Source organism: Helianthus annuus, chromosome 8, assembly GCF_002127325.2.
Source record: "Helianthus annuus cultivar XRQ/B chromosome 8, HanXRQr2.0-SUNRISE, whole genome shotgun sequence".
Lineage (NCBI taxonomy): Eukaryota > Viridiplantae > Streptophyta > Magnoliopsida > Asterales > Asteraceae > Helianthus > Helianthus annuus.
In genome coordinates this window covers 121,085,919-121,102,716 of record NC_035440.2, presented here as the reverse complement: position 1 = coordinate 121,102,716, position 16,798 = coordinate 121,085,919, and the positions used below count along the sequence as shown (strand labels likewise).

The window sequence follows — 16,798 nt, the reverse complement described above, 5'->3', positions numbered from 1 at the left end:
ATTTTATATAGACAGTAAAATAATGCCAAGACACCACGGACAAACGATAAGGAAAGATCACCTTCAACATAAGTAACTAGTTATTAAAGTCATTAATACAAAACCAAATAAAAAGTGTAAAAGATTAAAAATAAAAAGTATTATACTAAACACTTGTCTTCACCAAGTGTAATATTCAAAATGTGACAATAAGAAAATAATTAATTAAAATATTTGTTTATGCAAAAAGGAAATAATGCATGCATATAATAATAAATTAAGTAAATATCAAAAGCATTTTTTTTTTCAATTCGTGAGTTCCGAAGTCCGAGTTGCGGCAAAATTTGATTACTATCTCCATGGATATTCTTTTTTTTTTAAAATCCAATCTCTCAAACTAATATGCCGAATAGTGAGGACGCGATTTGTATAACCGTTCCTTGTTAACCCCTTAATAATCACTTTTGAACTTCATCTTCATTCTGTTCATATCAACCGCCGCCGTATCATCCCTCGCGAATTAGGTATGGGATCACCATTGTCTTCCTTTATGAGATTCTATTTTGTACTTTGTTAATTGGTTCTACGATCTTACCAGCCGCTGCTGAACCGAGATCGTTATACCGTCGCACTCCGTCGTCCGTCTAGCTCCATCGCCGCGCTCCTCCGTTGTGATCGTCACCGCATCGTTCAGGTCAGTTTAGGTCGCGACCCGAACCCATCGGTTTACTCTTTTGTGTACGACATCTTAGAAACACAATTTAAAAGTTTGTTGACTTGTTTCCGTGATCGACACAACAGGCTGCATCCATTGTTGTTGCTTAACTCGTTTCGCGTGATCATCCGAAACTCTAGTCGTCGGTGTCCGGTTAGCTCCGTTTGGTATTTAAGGTATCCAAACAAGCCTTTTTTTTTTCGAATATAGATCTTCAAATTATGGTTTCGTCTCGATTTGTCCGGAGACTAAAGCTTTTATAATTGAGATTAAAATTTGAATAGAAAATGATGAACTCAATTAAATCTAGAACGCCCAGATTTTGTTGTTGCTGAATTTGGGCCTAGCCATTTTATAACCTGAATCATTAGTCATTTTATGCCTAGTTCGTTGTTCCTGCATCAATTTCCTCTTGTTATGTTTTTGTAAATGGTCATTTTGAATTTTAGTAAATGGTCTTTCGAGGGTAGCTAACTCAGTTGCTAAAAAAAAAAAACAAACAAATCAGTTGTTAGCACACTTCTATTCTAATATGTAGAATTATGTTAATTTAAATATATGTTCGATCCTAGTTATGAAGGGATAATATAGTTGAATTATGTTTCTTAATTAAACAGGCTATATATATATATATATATATATGTTATGAAGCATTTAAATGCAAATGATTATAATAATTTTTCTAATATGCTAACTACAATAGGAGGATATCATCACTGTTAAAGCTATGAAGGAAAATATTATTATATATGAGTGTGTTGATAATATTGGATGAGCTAGCTAATATAAAAACTGTTACATTATATGATATCACACTAGTTTCATTTGGCCTCATGAATTTAGTAGAGGATAGTAGGATGTACCTTTTTAGACAGTTTGAAAGCATACATTGACATATTAAAGTATTAATAAAGGTTTTAATGATTTTCGTCCCGGACAATCGAGGTGTTAACAAGTCGTGTAGTCAATTTAATTCTCACAAATTTTAGACAATGAAATATAGGTTCGCGTGCTCGTTAGAGACGATTTGATTTTTTTGCTTTGCTTGGCCTAGTTAAGGTACGGATTCTGTTTTCTTTTCATCATAGTATTTTTATTCAAATCCGTTACTTTGTAGTACGGATGTTTTCGTCGGTAGTTTCTGTTTCGTATTGTTATATGACTAGTATATATTGTAGCATGCAATAGACCTTAGACCTTGTGCTCATTATTGCATGTTCCCTTTAGACTTGTGGCAAGATATTTTTATTTCTGATACGCTTTGTACTCTGTCACCCGAGCAATTATAAGACTTGTCGTTGGGGCGTCAACGACATGGCACTCATCGTGACGGTGCGTAACTAAAGTTCACGGCGTCTCTAGTATGTGCTTGTGTAGCATATGGCCCCTAGAGGCGAATAGATCGATCTTAGCTCTGACTCCTGACTCCTGACTCCTGTTGAGATGGAATAATGTGTGTACGCCTACACGCACCGTCTCGGTACATGGACTATAGCTGTGTACCCCTCTGTTTAGGCTCGTGGGTGCTTCTATATTACGTGACTTGTTTTACTATTTTATGTTGTCATGTATGTCTTGTCTCTGTTATGATATGTTGATATGTTTATATGCATATGATTATGTTCAATACCGGTTTATCTGTTCAGTATAAGTTTTGGGCTTCAAGTTATATAAGTATCTGTTTCAGTGCCTTTGTTTAAATCTGTTTAGTGATAATACAATCCCATTTTTGCTCTTCGCATGCCTGCCATTACTTTACTATTGATTTCTCCGTTACTGAGCAACTGTTTGGCTCAGCCGCATTTTTCTTTCTTGTGTTTCTCTTATGTGTTCACAGGTAATCGGGGGAAACAGGGATGAGTGAGAGTAATATGAAGTTTCAAGTTTTAAAGTTTTTCGTTTTCTATCAATTTCAGTATTGAATAATATAAGACTTAGGTTTTCTGATGGTTTTGAGACTTTTTGTTTCTTGGATTCTTGTTTTTATTTGAAACTGTTTGGATTTTGATATCTGTAATAGTGACATGCCAGCCTGTTGCGGGTTGGGGTGTTACACCAAGTGATGTAAGAGACTTAGGCAAACATGGCCTTGATTGTCAAGAACTCTTACGATCAATCTTGGATCCCGAGACGACTCACACACTCTACGATGGACAATGGATGATGGTGGTGGATGATGGTGTTATGGTGGTGGTGGGTGGTGGATGAAGTGTGAGAGAGGTGGTGTGCCAAGGGATGAGAGAGAATGAAGCCAAGCTCCTCTATTTATAGGCTGAACAGAAGGCTGGACACGGCCCCGTGTCCGCTGGACACGGCCCCGTGCCCGTCTGACATTCTCTCTCTTCATTAATTGTAATTGCGAATTACAATTAATGCGCCTGCTGTACTTTCACCACGCCCCCGTGCCCGCTGGACACGGCCCCGTGGTGGGCAATGGAAGCTTCTACTGGTTTGTCTTTTCTGCTGCTTCCTGGGCACGCCCCCGTGTTCGTTGGACACGGGGCGTGTTCAGACTCTGTTTCTTCTCCTTTGCCTTGGGAGGTGCCGTTGAGGGTCCGGGCAGTCTACTTTTGTTCCTTTTCTTGTATTTATGGTAGAATTAGTTGTCTTTTTGCTTCTTTTGTGATTTTGAGCTCATTTCATCCTGAAAATACAAAAGGAAGACAAAAACACTCTTTTTCCAACATTAGTACTTAAAAAGGGTTAGTTTTATGCCTTAATTGATGTGATTTATATGTTGCATTTTACACACATCAAATACCCCCACACTTGAACTTTTGCTTGTCCTCAAGCAAAACTCTTTAAATGTGGCTTACACTCCCAAATGGAATAGGTAGAAGAGAATGTTTTAGCTTGTCCTAGAGTGTCGGGAATCCAAGGTCTTTATAAGTTTTATTTTTATTTATTTACAATCCTATTCGTTATGATTTATTTTGAACTTTTCATAAGATAAATTACTTATTCGGGCATAGCATGCCTTATTAAAATTCCATTTATATACACGTTCACATACCTCACGGGAGATCACTCAACACTCGGCCGAAGGTGTATATTTTTAGTGAATCACTCGAGAGCGGCATGGAACTTACGCCTTCCATAGGCTTGCCAAGCAATCAATCCTCCTCCTTTTTAACTTTTTACCTTTGTAAATATCAAGAGGACTTTTGGGGTTTAGGGTTAGGCTTGGGTTAAAGGTGGGTGGTTGGGTTAGTGGTTAGTAAAAAGGGCGAAAATCGTAAAAAGCGTCGGTTTTCGTAAAATACCTTATTTTTAGTGACTTTTTATTTTGAAGTATTTCTCCAAACAAGCTTTTTTTTTATAGCTTTTGTTTGTTTTTTACTTCATCATCATTTTTTTTTTTTTGATCGTCACATAAAAAGGCGAGTTTACGGAAAAGCGAGTTTGTTACTAAAATAAAGGGTGAAAAAAATAAAAAGGTTTTTGGTGGGTAAAAAGGGTTTTGGGGTAATGAAATGAAAGGTTTAGGCTCAAAGGGGCTATCTAGGGGGATTTTGGGTAGGTGGTAAAAAAAATGAAAAATAATGGTTTTGAAAGAAAAATGGTTAGTCCTAATGCCTCCATCATTTACTTACTTGGGTTTAAGTTGGTAAGGACCGGGAATGTATCGTTGTGGCAAGTTCTAGATTTGTAAGAACCAAGCGGCTATTCACACAAGAAACGAAAAATGAGCATTTAGTCTAAATATGTATATTTTTATGCTCAATAAAGGCTCAAAACTCACTTTTGTGGGAATGGGTTTTTATGTGACCAAGTATATATAATCAAATTTTTAACTAAGCTTGTCATGCCGTTTCATAATTTTCTTATGTTGGTTCTTTTTTTTTTTTATCACGACGCTATCGGTTGTAAACTTGTAAAAATATAACCTTTTTAGAACTTGTTATTCCCAACTTAAACTAAGACAAGTAAATAAAAAAAATGAAAAAGTTTTTGAAAAAATTGGGGGTGTTTAGCGGTTCCAATAGAGTTTTGTGTAAGGCTTGTGTTTAGGATTTTGCAAAATTTCAAGTTTTTAGCATCCCCCCCACACTTAAATTACACATTGTCCTCAATGTGTCCAAAAATAAAGTTTTTGGTTGATTAGAATGTGTAAAAGTGGGTTTAAAAGCAAAGTTTTGTGTTACTGGCATCCTGGACACGGCCCCGTGTTGACCGGGCACGGCCCCGTGGTCAAGTGCCAGTAACAAAAATTAGAGAATTGAAACAGAAGCCTGGACATGGGGGCGTGTCCGCTGAACACGGCCCGTGTCCAGTTACCTGAACTGGGTGATTTTCTGCAGGGGCTCAGCACGGGGCCGTGTTGGTTGGGCACGGCCCGTGTTGAGCCTTCTGTGATGGAGATTTTTGTCGGGTTGCTTTGTTCTTCGTGCATGGTTCCATTTTTCTCGTTCCCTTTTTCATCCATTACCACCATGAGTGTGTTTTATTCTCAAAACAACCATCAATCTTAAAAACCATCATAACATTACTAATCATAGAGAGACATTACATAAAGATAAAGATAAAAATTACATAACTATTAAACTTATGGAGTTCTAGCCCTATGTTTTATTTTAATTTAGCAAAATTTCCAAGAAGCTACTAATCTTGGTTAGATAAGGCTTTTTAGAACTCCTACTTCCGGGTGTGGTTCTCCTCATATGTCGGCAAGCCACTCCTCTACCTCCCTTGGAAGGAGAAAAGAGGGCTCGTTCGCATTAGTTTGAGGAGTTTCAACTTCCGCTGGAACTTCTTGTGGATTTTCCATGGGAGGTTCTGCGGGAAAGTCTCCCCACCCGGTAGGGTTGTTAACACCGAGTGCCAAGTTCCAGTCTTGTTGTGGAAGGACTGGTTCCATAGGAGGTGCTACCAAAATGTTTAACCTTTGGTGCAAAAGGTTAATCTCTTGGAAGCTGCTTTCAAGTCCCATTGTAAGATCGTTAATACGGTCAATGAGGACCTCCTCTACTGACGTCATTTCGTCGAGAGCTTCCCTCAGTGCTATCACGTAGTGCACAAGTGTAGCTTCAACGGAGGGCCTCCTTCCCCTTCGGCTGTTTGAGGAATGAACGGATGATGTTTCGCTGTTTTCACTCGCCATTCTACGAAAAATAAACCAAAAGCAGTTTATATGACGAAACAGTTTCTGGACACGGCCCCGTGCTCATTGAGCACGGCCCCGTGTTCATCTTTCTGCAGAATTTTGGAGCAAGGAATCTTGGGTTTTTAAGTTATTTCCTGAGTTTATGCAAGCTTTTTGACAGTAAATAACTCTAAACAATGTTACATAACATGTTTTTACCAAGATTCCATGATCAAAACTCATTGTTCCCTACCACAAAGATTGAAAATTCAAACTTTTCATGGTAGTTCTTGAAGAAAGATGAAGAAGAAGGAAATGTCTAGAAGAGGAAAGGACAAGATGGGTTGTTGGAAACTTCTTTTAGACTTACCTAGGATTGTTTGAGAGAAGATTCCTTCAAATCTCTGTCCCCAAGTTGGTCCAAATGTGCAGGATTTTTGGCTGCATTTATAGAAAACGACAGCCTGCTGGACACGGCCCCGTGTCCGCTGGACACGGCCCCGTGTGCAGATAAAATTCTGACACAGTTTGTCCGTATTCTGACGTTCTGATCAGAAGGGAATCTTTTGGTGGACACGGGGGCGTGTTGGCCGGGCACGGTCCCGTGTCGGAAAGCTGTTTTATGAAGTTTTGTCTTTACTAAGGAGCTAATCTATATCGGGTGGCTCTTGACTTGTTGGAACAACCCCAAAGTGCCTAATATACCTTAATTGTCCTATACTAAGGCGAGAACGCAAGAGGTTGTCGGTGAGGGTAATTCCTATTTTCATTCTAGGTGGACAAGTCCAACCCTTTCCCGGGCTCTCGTTAAAGAAGGTGTATGCCGAATCGCTCAGGTCTATGTATGCATCGAACGAAGTCGATGGGGAGTCCTTCACGGCACAATCGGCACAGTGACGACTATCGTCCACGTCTTTTCTAGGTAAGAAGGTATTTTCGGGAGCAACGAGGTTGTCGGAATGCGGTTCCAACATTTCCTCATGGTCATCGTCTTGGGATGGATCTAAAAAATCCTTCCTAAGTTCTTTTGACCAATTGAGAAGTAGTTCTTCTAGTTGAAATAACTCGTCAAGGAGCATTTCTCCTAGAATATCTGGCTGGGCGCATTCGAGGGAGAAATAGTGCTTATTTTTACTTTCGCCCCTCTTAAGGTTACAAGGAATCGGTGGGTCTATATAGTGGGGCCTGTAAGTGAGAAAAAAACATTTTAATTCCTCATGTTCGCCTCCACATATTCGACACCACAAACCATAAGAGTGCCGAAAGTAAAAAGAATTACTATCACTCATGTTTGTGTCAGAAATTACCAACCGCCGGGATCTAACGGTTCTGTTTTCAGCAACTGAATCTTGGGCACGGGGGCGTGTTGAGTGGACACGGCCCCGTGTTCAGCCTACTGTCTGACTTAAAACTGGATTGCCAGTTCCAATGATTGAGCACGGGGCGTGTTCAGTGGGCACGGCCCCGTGTTGAGCTCTGCAGAAGCTAAAAATCTAAGAAAAATCCTAAAAAATTAAAGAAAAATAAAAATATGATTAGGCCGTTGATTCCTAACTTTCTTAAAATCCTTGTGTCCCCGGCAACGGCGCCAAAAACTTGATGCGTGTGTAGTGTAATATTATTTTGATGAGTATTTTAGCCAAGTTTTAAATTTATAAAACACGATATTCACTAACACTAAACACACATATGGGCAAGTGCACCCATCGTGGACGTAGTATAGTGTTGGTAAGATACCGAGGTCGTCCAAGGACACAAGAGCTTTTAATACCGGTTTATCCTCAACGTCTAATCAAATCAAAAAGGTTAGAGAAATGTTTTTAAACTAAGAAAATAAAAACTAACTAAATGCTGAAAAATAAAAATAAAATAAAAACAGATAGACAAGATGAATCACTTGGATCCGACAGGTGTATTAGTATAACCTTTGATTATTTTTGCACTTTTGCACTTGTTTAAGAGATTATCTTAGTTATTGTAGTAGGCCCCTCTTTTGAAGGCGACGTTACCCTCAACCCAGTAGTTTGAGTCAGCAAGGATACAATCCTAAAGGGTCGGATTATTGAAAGATAATGAATTAAGTTATTAACGCAAATTGTGGTAGGCCCCGCTTTTGGCGGTGACGTTACCCTCGGCTAAGTAGTCTGAGTCAGCAGGGATACAGTCCTAAATAGCCGGGTTATAGTATTAATAGTAGTTAACTTATGAGGGGGTCAAAGAGTTTGGATCCCCGCCATCCAATACCTATGGGCATTGAAGGAGATCCTACTAAATTTGACCCAGGTCCCAAGCAGGACCTCTAAACGCTGAACAAGGGCAAGACCTTTACCAAACCGTTCCCTTAACCCCCGACCAGGTAGCCAACATACCTCCATATAGACCGTGGAGATATGAATGGTGAAAATCTTTTATTTTATATAGACAGTAAAATAATGCCAAGACACCACGGACAAACGATAAGGAAAGATCACCTTCAACATAAGTAACTAGTTATTAAAGTCATTAATACAAAACCAAATAAAAAGTGCAAAAGATTAAAAATAAAAAGTATTATACTAAACACTTGTCTTCACCAAGTGATGTAAGAGACTTAGGCAAACATGGCCTTGATTGTCAAGAACTCTTACGATCAATCTTGGATCCCGAGACGACTCACACACTCTACGATGGACAATGGATGGTGGTGGTGGATGATGGTGTTATGGTGGTGGTGGGTGGTGGATGAAGTGTGAGAGAGGTGGTGTGCCAAGGGATGAGAGAGAATGAAGCCAAGCTCCTCTATTTATAGGCTGAACAGAAGGCTGGACACGGCCCCGTGCCCGTCTGACATTCTCTCTCTTCATTAATTGTAATTGGGAATTACAATTAATGCGCCTGCTGTACTTTCACCACGCCCCCGTGCCCGCTGGACAAGGCCCCGTGGTGGGCAATGGAAGCTTCTACTGGTTTGTCTTTTCTGCTGCTTCCTGGGCACACCCCCGTGTTCGCTGGACACGGGGCGTGTTCAGACTCTGTTTCTTCTCCTTTGCCTTGGGAGATGCCGTTGAGGGTCCGGGCAGTCTACTTTTGTTCCTTTTCTTGTATTTATGGTAGAATTAGTTGTCTTTTTGCTTCTTTTGTGATTTTGAGCTCATTTCATCCTGAAAATACAAAAGGAAGACAAAAACACTCTTTTTCCAACATTAGTACTTAAAAAGGGTTAGTTTTATGCCTTAATTGATGTGATTTATATGTTGCATTTTACACACATCAGTGCCCAGCTGGGCATGGGGTGTGGTCAGGAGCCTGCACAAAACACAAACCAGTAGAACCTTCCACGCCCACCACAGGGGCATGCCCAGCTCAACACGGGGAATGGTCAACGATAAGATACGCAGAATCTTGATAGTACAACAAAGAGTTGACCACGGGGCCGTGCCTAGGAGACACGAGGTCGTGTGGGGCCCTCTGCTGACAACTACAATTAATGAAGGAAGAGAAGATGTTGGCCACGGGGCGTGCACACCGGACACGAGGCCGTGGCAAGGGTTCTGTTCAGGCTATAAATAGGGGTGCTTGGTTCACTTGAAAGGCATCCCCTGGCAAACCACTACTCTCCCACTTTGCCACCACTCCACCACCACTACAACACCAACACCCACCACCATCATCCATCATCCATCATCCATCTTTAGAGTGTGTAGTAGTCTCGGGATCCAAGATTGATTGTAAGGGTTCTTGAAAATCAAAGGCCATGTTTGGTTAAGCCTCTTACATCACTTGGTGAAGACAAGTCTTTTATGTATTACTTTTGATTTTTAATCTTTCGGCACTTTTTATTTGGGTTTGTATTAATGACTTTAATAGCTAGTTTCTTATGTTGAAGGTGAATTTTCTGTATCATTTTCTCGTGGTGTCTTGAGGTTACTTTACTGTCTATATAAAGTAAATGATGTCACCATTCGTGTCTTTACGGTCTATATAAAGGTGCGTTGACTACCTGGTCGGGGGTTAGGTGAATGGTTTGGTAAAGTTCTTGTCTCGTTCAGTGTATAGATCCTGCGATGACCTGGTTCAAGCTTACTAGGACCTACTTCTATACCCACTGGTATTGGATGGCCGGGGTGCGAATAGCTTGAACCCCTCATATGTAAACTACTATTAATACTTTAAACCGGCTTCTTGGGATTGTATCCTTGCTGACTCAAACCACTTAGCCGAGGGTAATGTCACATTCAAAAGAGGGGCCTACCACTTTTGGCATTAATAACTTAGTTAATTGTCTTTCAATATTCCGACCCTTTGGGATTGTATCCCTGCTAACTCAAACCACTGGGTTGAGGGTAACGTCACCTTCAAAAGAGGGGCCTACTACTATAACTAAGATAATCTCTTAAAAAGTCTGAAAGTGCGAAAATCAATAAAGGATACATTAAAGACGAGTCGGATCCAAGTGATTCTATCTTGTCTATTTGTTTTTTATATTATTTATCTTCGCATTTTTAGTTTTATTTTCATGTTTCAAAACTTTTCTCAAAAATTTAGATTTATTAGACGTTGAGGATAAACTGGTACTAAAAGCTCTTGTGTCCTTGGACGATCTCGGTATCTTACCAACACTATACTACGTCACGATGGGTGCACTTGCCCAAGTGTGTGTTTAGTGTTAGTATAATATCGTGTTTTATAAATTTAAAACTTGACTAATGCGTAAAATGAGCTTAAAATATTAATAAAAATAGATCACACCGAACGCACACCAAATGTCTTAATCATTCAGATATCTACGCGCGAAACAAACAACCAGAGGTCTGAATTATTAAGAGTCTCATTAAAAGCTAAACAAACAGCCCCTTAGAGTCATTTAAACTACTTTATAGTTGTCCTTAAGGGGAAACCTATTAGTTAAGTGTTGCATTCTCTAAAGATGAGGTTGTGAATTCAAATCTTACAAATGACAGATATAGTGTGATTTTAGCCGGTTAAAAAAAAAGCCACCTTAAACTTACGTTTTTTAAAAAGAATCTTCAATCTGGTTATGACTATGATTAACAACATATTTATAGTAACTGTTAACTATAGTTATAGACTTACAGTGGCTACTTTACCTTCGTGAATTCAAATTATATTCAAAAGAAGATAAACCACTAAATTCAGAAATAACTAAAAATAAGGGGTTGAAAGTAATAAAAGAGAAAACATGAGGATCCAGCCAAAATTTCAAGAAAGAAAACAAAGGAATTGCTTTATTGATCCATCATGAAAATGACGTGATTTTAATGTCAGTCGTAGCTTTTTGGATTGTCTTTTAATTTAGAGTAAACTTCAATTTTCGTCCCTGTGGTTTGCTGATTTTAACACTTCCAGTCCAATAGTTTATAAATTACATTTATCATCCATTAGTTCCCTGATTTTAACAGTTTCAGTCCATTAGTTTCCTGATTTTAACAGTTTCAGTCCATTAGTTTCCTGATTTTAACAGTTTCAGTCCACACCACTGACATTGGTATGGACTGAAACTGTTAAAATCAGGAAACTAATGGACTGAAACTGTTAAAATCAGGAAACTAATGGATGATAAATGTAATTTATAAACTATTGGACTGAAAGTGTTAAAATCAGCAAACCACAGGGACGAAAATTGAAGTTTACTCTTTAATTTAATACGACACTTTAATTTTTTTTAAGGTGAACTTCATTAAACCGACAGCACTAACCCAAAATAGGGTGGCCACAACAAAAAAAAAACGATTACATAATTACAAACTTACACCAATCTGACCACAAGATATGTTTTAACTTCGACCTATTTTTAATCCAAAAAAATATTAACGTCTTGACCTCGGTATTGATATGCTCAATCCGAACCGGCTTACCTTGAAACTTGAGTTCGTTCCTCGCACTCCAATGACTCCAACACCCAATCGATATAATCCCTTGAAAAACACTCTTCGCAGGTTCATTTAGACTGACAGTTATCCAATTCCAAGAGATCATGAACCGAGAAAGCGAAAATATTAGGAACATGACACCACGCGCTTATATGTTGCCATAAAAAGGAAGCGACCATACAACACGTGAAAAGGAGTTCCGTAGACTCATCTTCCGAATTGCACAAAGGGCATCTCAGATCCTCCAAAATAATGTTTCTGCTCCTCAAAGCCAAAGCGGTAGGAATCCAGTCCATTTCGGCGCGCCAAGCAAAAATTTTACATTGTAAGGGTAACCACTTGCACCAGTGGACGACATAGATGCTACTATTGTCGCGGCCTTTAGCCAATAACATTTTTACAACACGAACTGAAAATTCAGCCGAGTCTGCCCCTATCCTGGTCCAATTGTTCTTCTGAGACGTGACCGAAATAGGCTGTAAAATAGCCTCTAACCTGCTGAATTCATCCAGCTCAGTCACAGACACCAACTGCTCTTTCCAGCGCAAACTCCACCCGCTTGATCCCACCGATAAACTAAATCTGTCACTAATTCTGTATTTTTTATCAGTCTTTTAATTAAACAAAGTTGGAAAAGTGTCTTTTAATGGCTCATTTGAAACCCATGGGTCAATCCAAAATGCGATAAATTCCATTTCCCAACTTTCCTTTAAAAAAACCTTTGAAAAAGGATCCCTTCCACCATAGTTTATGATATAACTTTGACTATATTGTTCCAGACGCCGTTAGAGTTTTACGAGACAGAATAAAATCCCGATTATTCTTGCACGTGCGAAAAGCTTCAATGACCTTCTTCCAAAGATTCCCCGTTTCTGACTTATAGCGCCACCCCATTTCGTGAGAAGCGCTATATTGGTGTCTCTAGGCTTGCTAAGACCAAGACCCTCTACTTTAATGGGAATAGTCACCCGGTCCCACGTAACCCAATGTGGTTTTCACGCTTCACTAGAACCCCCCCCCCCAAGAAAAGAAATCTTTTAATCAAGCTTTCTAAATCATTTATCACTTTTAGCGAGGCCTTATAGAGAGAGAAATAATAATTTGGAAGACAATCCAGAACAACTTTAATAATGTCACTCTACCCACGATGGATAGGGTAGTGGCCTTCCATACCGAAAGCTAAGCCTCGAACACATCAAACACCGGTTTCCAAATACTAATATGGTTAATGTTAGCACCCACCATCAAACCAAACCACTAACGTATTTTCCTCAACTTCCGAAACGTCACTCCAATTCCAAAGAGATTAGATTTGGATATGTTTATTTTTAGCCCCGGGAAAGGTAAAAACATCTTAAAATTCTCACCACCTTAGAGATGTTCGCCTTGGACCACTTCCCAATGATAACTAAAATACAACTTTTTAAAATGTTCTTTTTACTAAATAATAATGTTAAAATAATTTTTTTTAGTAAATTGTGGCCATTGGTAGGGAAGCTTGGGTTCTTCAATGGAGACCTAAGTTCAGTCTTCACTTGTGTCACTTTGGTGGATTAGGCAATTAAGGATAGAGTCTAGCTTCATTGCAGAGGTGCAGGTTCTATCTTGAGCCCACCCAGGTTTTCGTCCCACCGTATGTTAAGCTATGGATTGTTCAGCTTTTGTGGTGGCAGAATGGCGGTCAAGTGGCAGTCGTCAGTCTGGTTTCCCGGGAGAACGCCCAAGCCAAATTTTGAAGTCAGCGTAAGCCCGATTAAGACAATATAGTCTGGTCAGAGTAGGGCAACGAGGCTCTCTAATTTAAAGAGTAAGTTGACATAATACAAGAAAGTCGTCATTCTAAAATAAATACTAATGTTAAAATAAAAATGATCAACAAATGCTTTAATTAAAAGAGATATTGGCCTCTAATAACCTGTAACGCCTCGCTTTTCGCAGCTTTCCGTTTTTAGAAAGATTTTATCGTAATTCTATTTTCGGAAACTTGTTTCCTTTGTAATCGTATCTCATTTCGAATCGTTATAAATCTGAGACTTTGATCATAATAAAATTGATCGTTTATATGAATTATACATTGTTCGTACATTCATTTTCATACACTTATACGTTTAATTCAATTAAAGGCGTGTTACATATTCGTATCATAAACATGCTTAGCATACAAACGATTAATCAAGAATACGTGATTTAAACATTCTATGCATTCATATACTTGTTTAACCATTACAATACTTCATTTATTTTACTACACTAAATCCATGTTTACATACTTATAAACACTTAATTTCATGTTCCAAATGCATAATAGACCGTGTATTATGTTAAATGAACATTAGTACATCATAAATACTTAACATATAACACAAATACCTAGCTTATAAAGTCAAAAAAATAAAGTTGTCCACAGTTCTGATCACAGCTAGTGGCTGTGTTTAGTTCTTTATTTAATGCTTAACTCCCACCCAATTACACTTAATGCTCAACCAACTCAAACCCTAATCCCTTCCCTATATAAATAACACTTCCCCATTCATTTTACCGCTTTACAAACACCCTAAACCTCTCAAAAACACTCCTAAACTCAGCTTGTTTTCAGCAGAATTGTGCAGAAAGTTCCAACCATTCTAAGTGAGTTTTAACTCACTTCTTCTATTCTCTTCTTATTTATTCTTCTAAAACACTTGGATCACCTCTAGGAAGGTTTTCACAAGTTTGCTTGGGAAAACTAAGGTGAAACCTTACCATTTTTTAGGTCCAAAGTGCACTTTAAATTCTGCTTGTTTTTATCTTTTTATATGTTCATGTTCTTGCTAAAAACTTGGTGGAATCTTGTTCCCACCAAGCTCACAACTTAGTCTATGGTTGTGGGTTTATGTTGAGGTGATTTCCATCAAAGTTTTGAGTTCAAACACTCATTTAAATTATGTTTACACATGGTATTCGAATGATGAAAGCAAGCATAAGTCATCTCCTTCCAGATGATGAACTTGTGACTTGTGAAGTGTAAACAAATGGAAGCTTTAGCTTTCCAAACTAAGTTCCACTCCTTTATTTGAACCTTATGTATGAACACTCTTGTGACTTACTAGAATCAAAGTACCTTAGCCCTGTCTAGCCTCCGACACTTAGGATTACCTTTCCATGTCGTGTTGGCACACCCGGATTGTAGAGTACTTGGTCACTTGAGCTATGTTAGATAGATTTATTTCTTGTTATTCATGACCCTCCGAACCATCCTTGTGATGGTTTGTGTAGTGGTGAATCATATAATGAGGTTTTAACCTCCATGCTTAACATACATGATACTACATGATAATCTATGATTGGACTTAGTTTTAGGATGTTATTATTACTATATAAACTATACGTATTTATATAAAACATGGCTGAATTTGTGATGACAATCGAGTCATGATTGTTCGTCATAAACTTAGCCTAAGATATCTAAGATTCTAACTTACTTGTTATGATTCCAATGGGCGATTTGGGACCCATGAAACCACTTGATATGGTGTCATAAACGAGCTCTTAGGACTAGGTATTACTTTGGCATACATACTTTCGATACTTAATTTTCTAAATCCCGAATCTCATCACTTCCTAAAAATCATGTAACCTTACCATTAAATCCTTATTCTCCAACAACTCGTCACTCACGGATAATCAGAAAGCATGTGCGATATTGTGAGTATACTTGACCCATTTTACCGTTTTCACACTTTTTGGGTGTAACATGTTTATACATACAAAAACACACTTAACATACTTTTATGCAATCATACATACGAACAATCTAATACATGCTTACTATTATGTTATGCTTGATTCGTATTTTCTGGGTTAGTTCGTTCTGTGATAAACTTGTCATTAACTTCGTACGAGCCTACCTTAACATATATAGCGCTATAGGAGTAACGCACCTCTTGTGAACGTTGGGTTATGTTAAGAGCTTATTTGCGTGAACTTTGGTTTGACTTGTTATTCACATGTCGGAGTATATGTTAATCTTTATGACTAGGTTTGCCATGTGGATTGTTCTTTGTTCATACTTATTTTAAACTTATATGTTAGTACAATCAAATTTGTATACTCGCCAATACTTCTGTATTGAACTATACTTTAAAACATGTTGCAGGTTTATGATGATGTTGATGATGCATAAAACTTAGTAGGATGCCTAGAAACGCATTTTTTAAACGTTAATACTTGTTTTATTGTAATTTATTTGTTCCAACTTGTTGTATTTCCTTTTCAAACAATGTAATTTGATTCTTTTAGCCATGAAATGAAATTTATCATTAAATATTTGTCACAGTTTTAGCGTTATGTGTAATGAACAATCTATTTCGTCTCACTCCGATATTTCCGCCATCAGTTGGGGTGTGACAGATTGGTATTAAAACTAGGAACACCAAGTTTTTTCTCAACCACTCCACTACTATCTCATTGCAGTCTTAAGACAAGTTAGAGGGTGTTTGGGATTACGTTTTGAAGTGATTATTTGATTATTGCGTTTGTAAAACATAAATAATCTAAAAAAGTGTTTGGATGAAAAATGATCATCTGCCTCCAAAAAGCAGTTTTGGAGAAGCATATACCTACATGTTTTTTCAAAACGCAAAATCAATTTTAAAAACGCATAATATATTTTGAAACCGCAACACCAAATACCCCTTAATGTCATGTTACACATATTCGAAATAACGGATATTCTATTTTAAATTTCAAACATACCACGTTTCTCTCTCTTGTTTGGTTAATTTGCCGAACTTTACGCACTTTTTAGTCTGGTGTAGCCAATTACGTGACATGAAAAACATAAGAATATTTCATGTAATAATAATACTGTAAACTATAAATATTTAATTAATTTAATGACCTATGATCAATAACACAATAATTTTGGAGATCCTATGGGACCTCATCACATTGTTTTCTATATTATATAGGAGGGTGAAATAGGTAAAAGGTTGAATCAATTTGCATTGTTTATCCCTGAATTATTTCTTAATATAATAAAAAGAAAATAATAATCAAAATTTCACTCAACTATATAACATGAATCTCCTCCGTCAAAACAATAATCAAAATTTCACTTAACTATATAACATGAATCTCCTCCGTCGGTTTATCAAATAGTTGTCAAATTTT

The 16,798-nt window shown here is 37.9% G+C and overlaps 1 long non-coding RNA gene across 2 annotated transcripts; it reads left to right on the top strand.

Moving 5' to 3' along the window:
* Positions 1-277: 277 nt before the first annotated feature.
* On the top strand, positions 278-15,952 carry LOC110903328. 2 transcript variants are annotated; one of them, XR_004863897.1, is made up of 5 exons: positions 278-503; positions 578-673; positions 781-870; positions 1,698-1,753; positions 15,783-15,952. It is a non-coding gene; the product is annotated as an uncharacterized LOC110903328 (long non-coding RNA). The 2 variants fall into 2 exon arrangements; XR_002571845.2 differs by lacking the exon at positions 15,783-15,952 and adding an exon at positions 2,532-2,702.
* Positions 15,953-16,798: the final 846 nt, after the last annotated feature.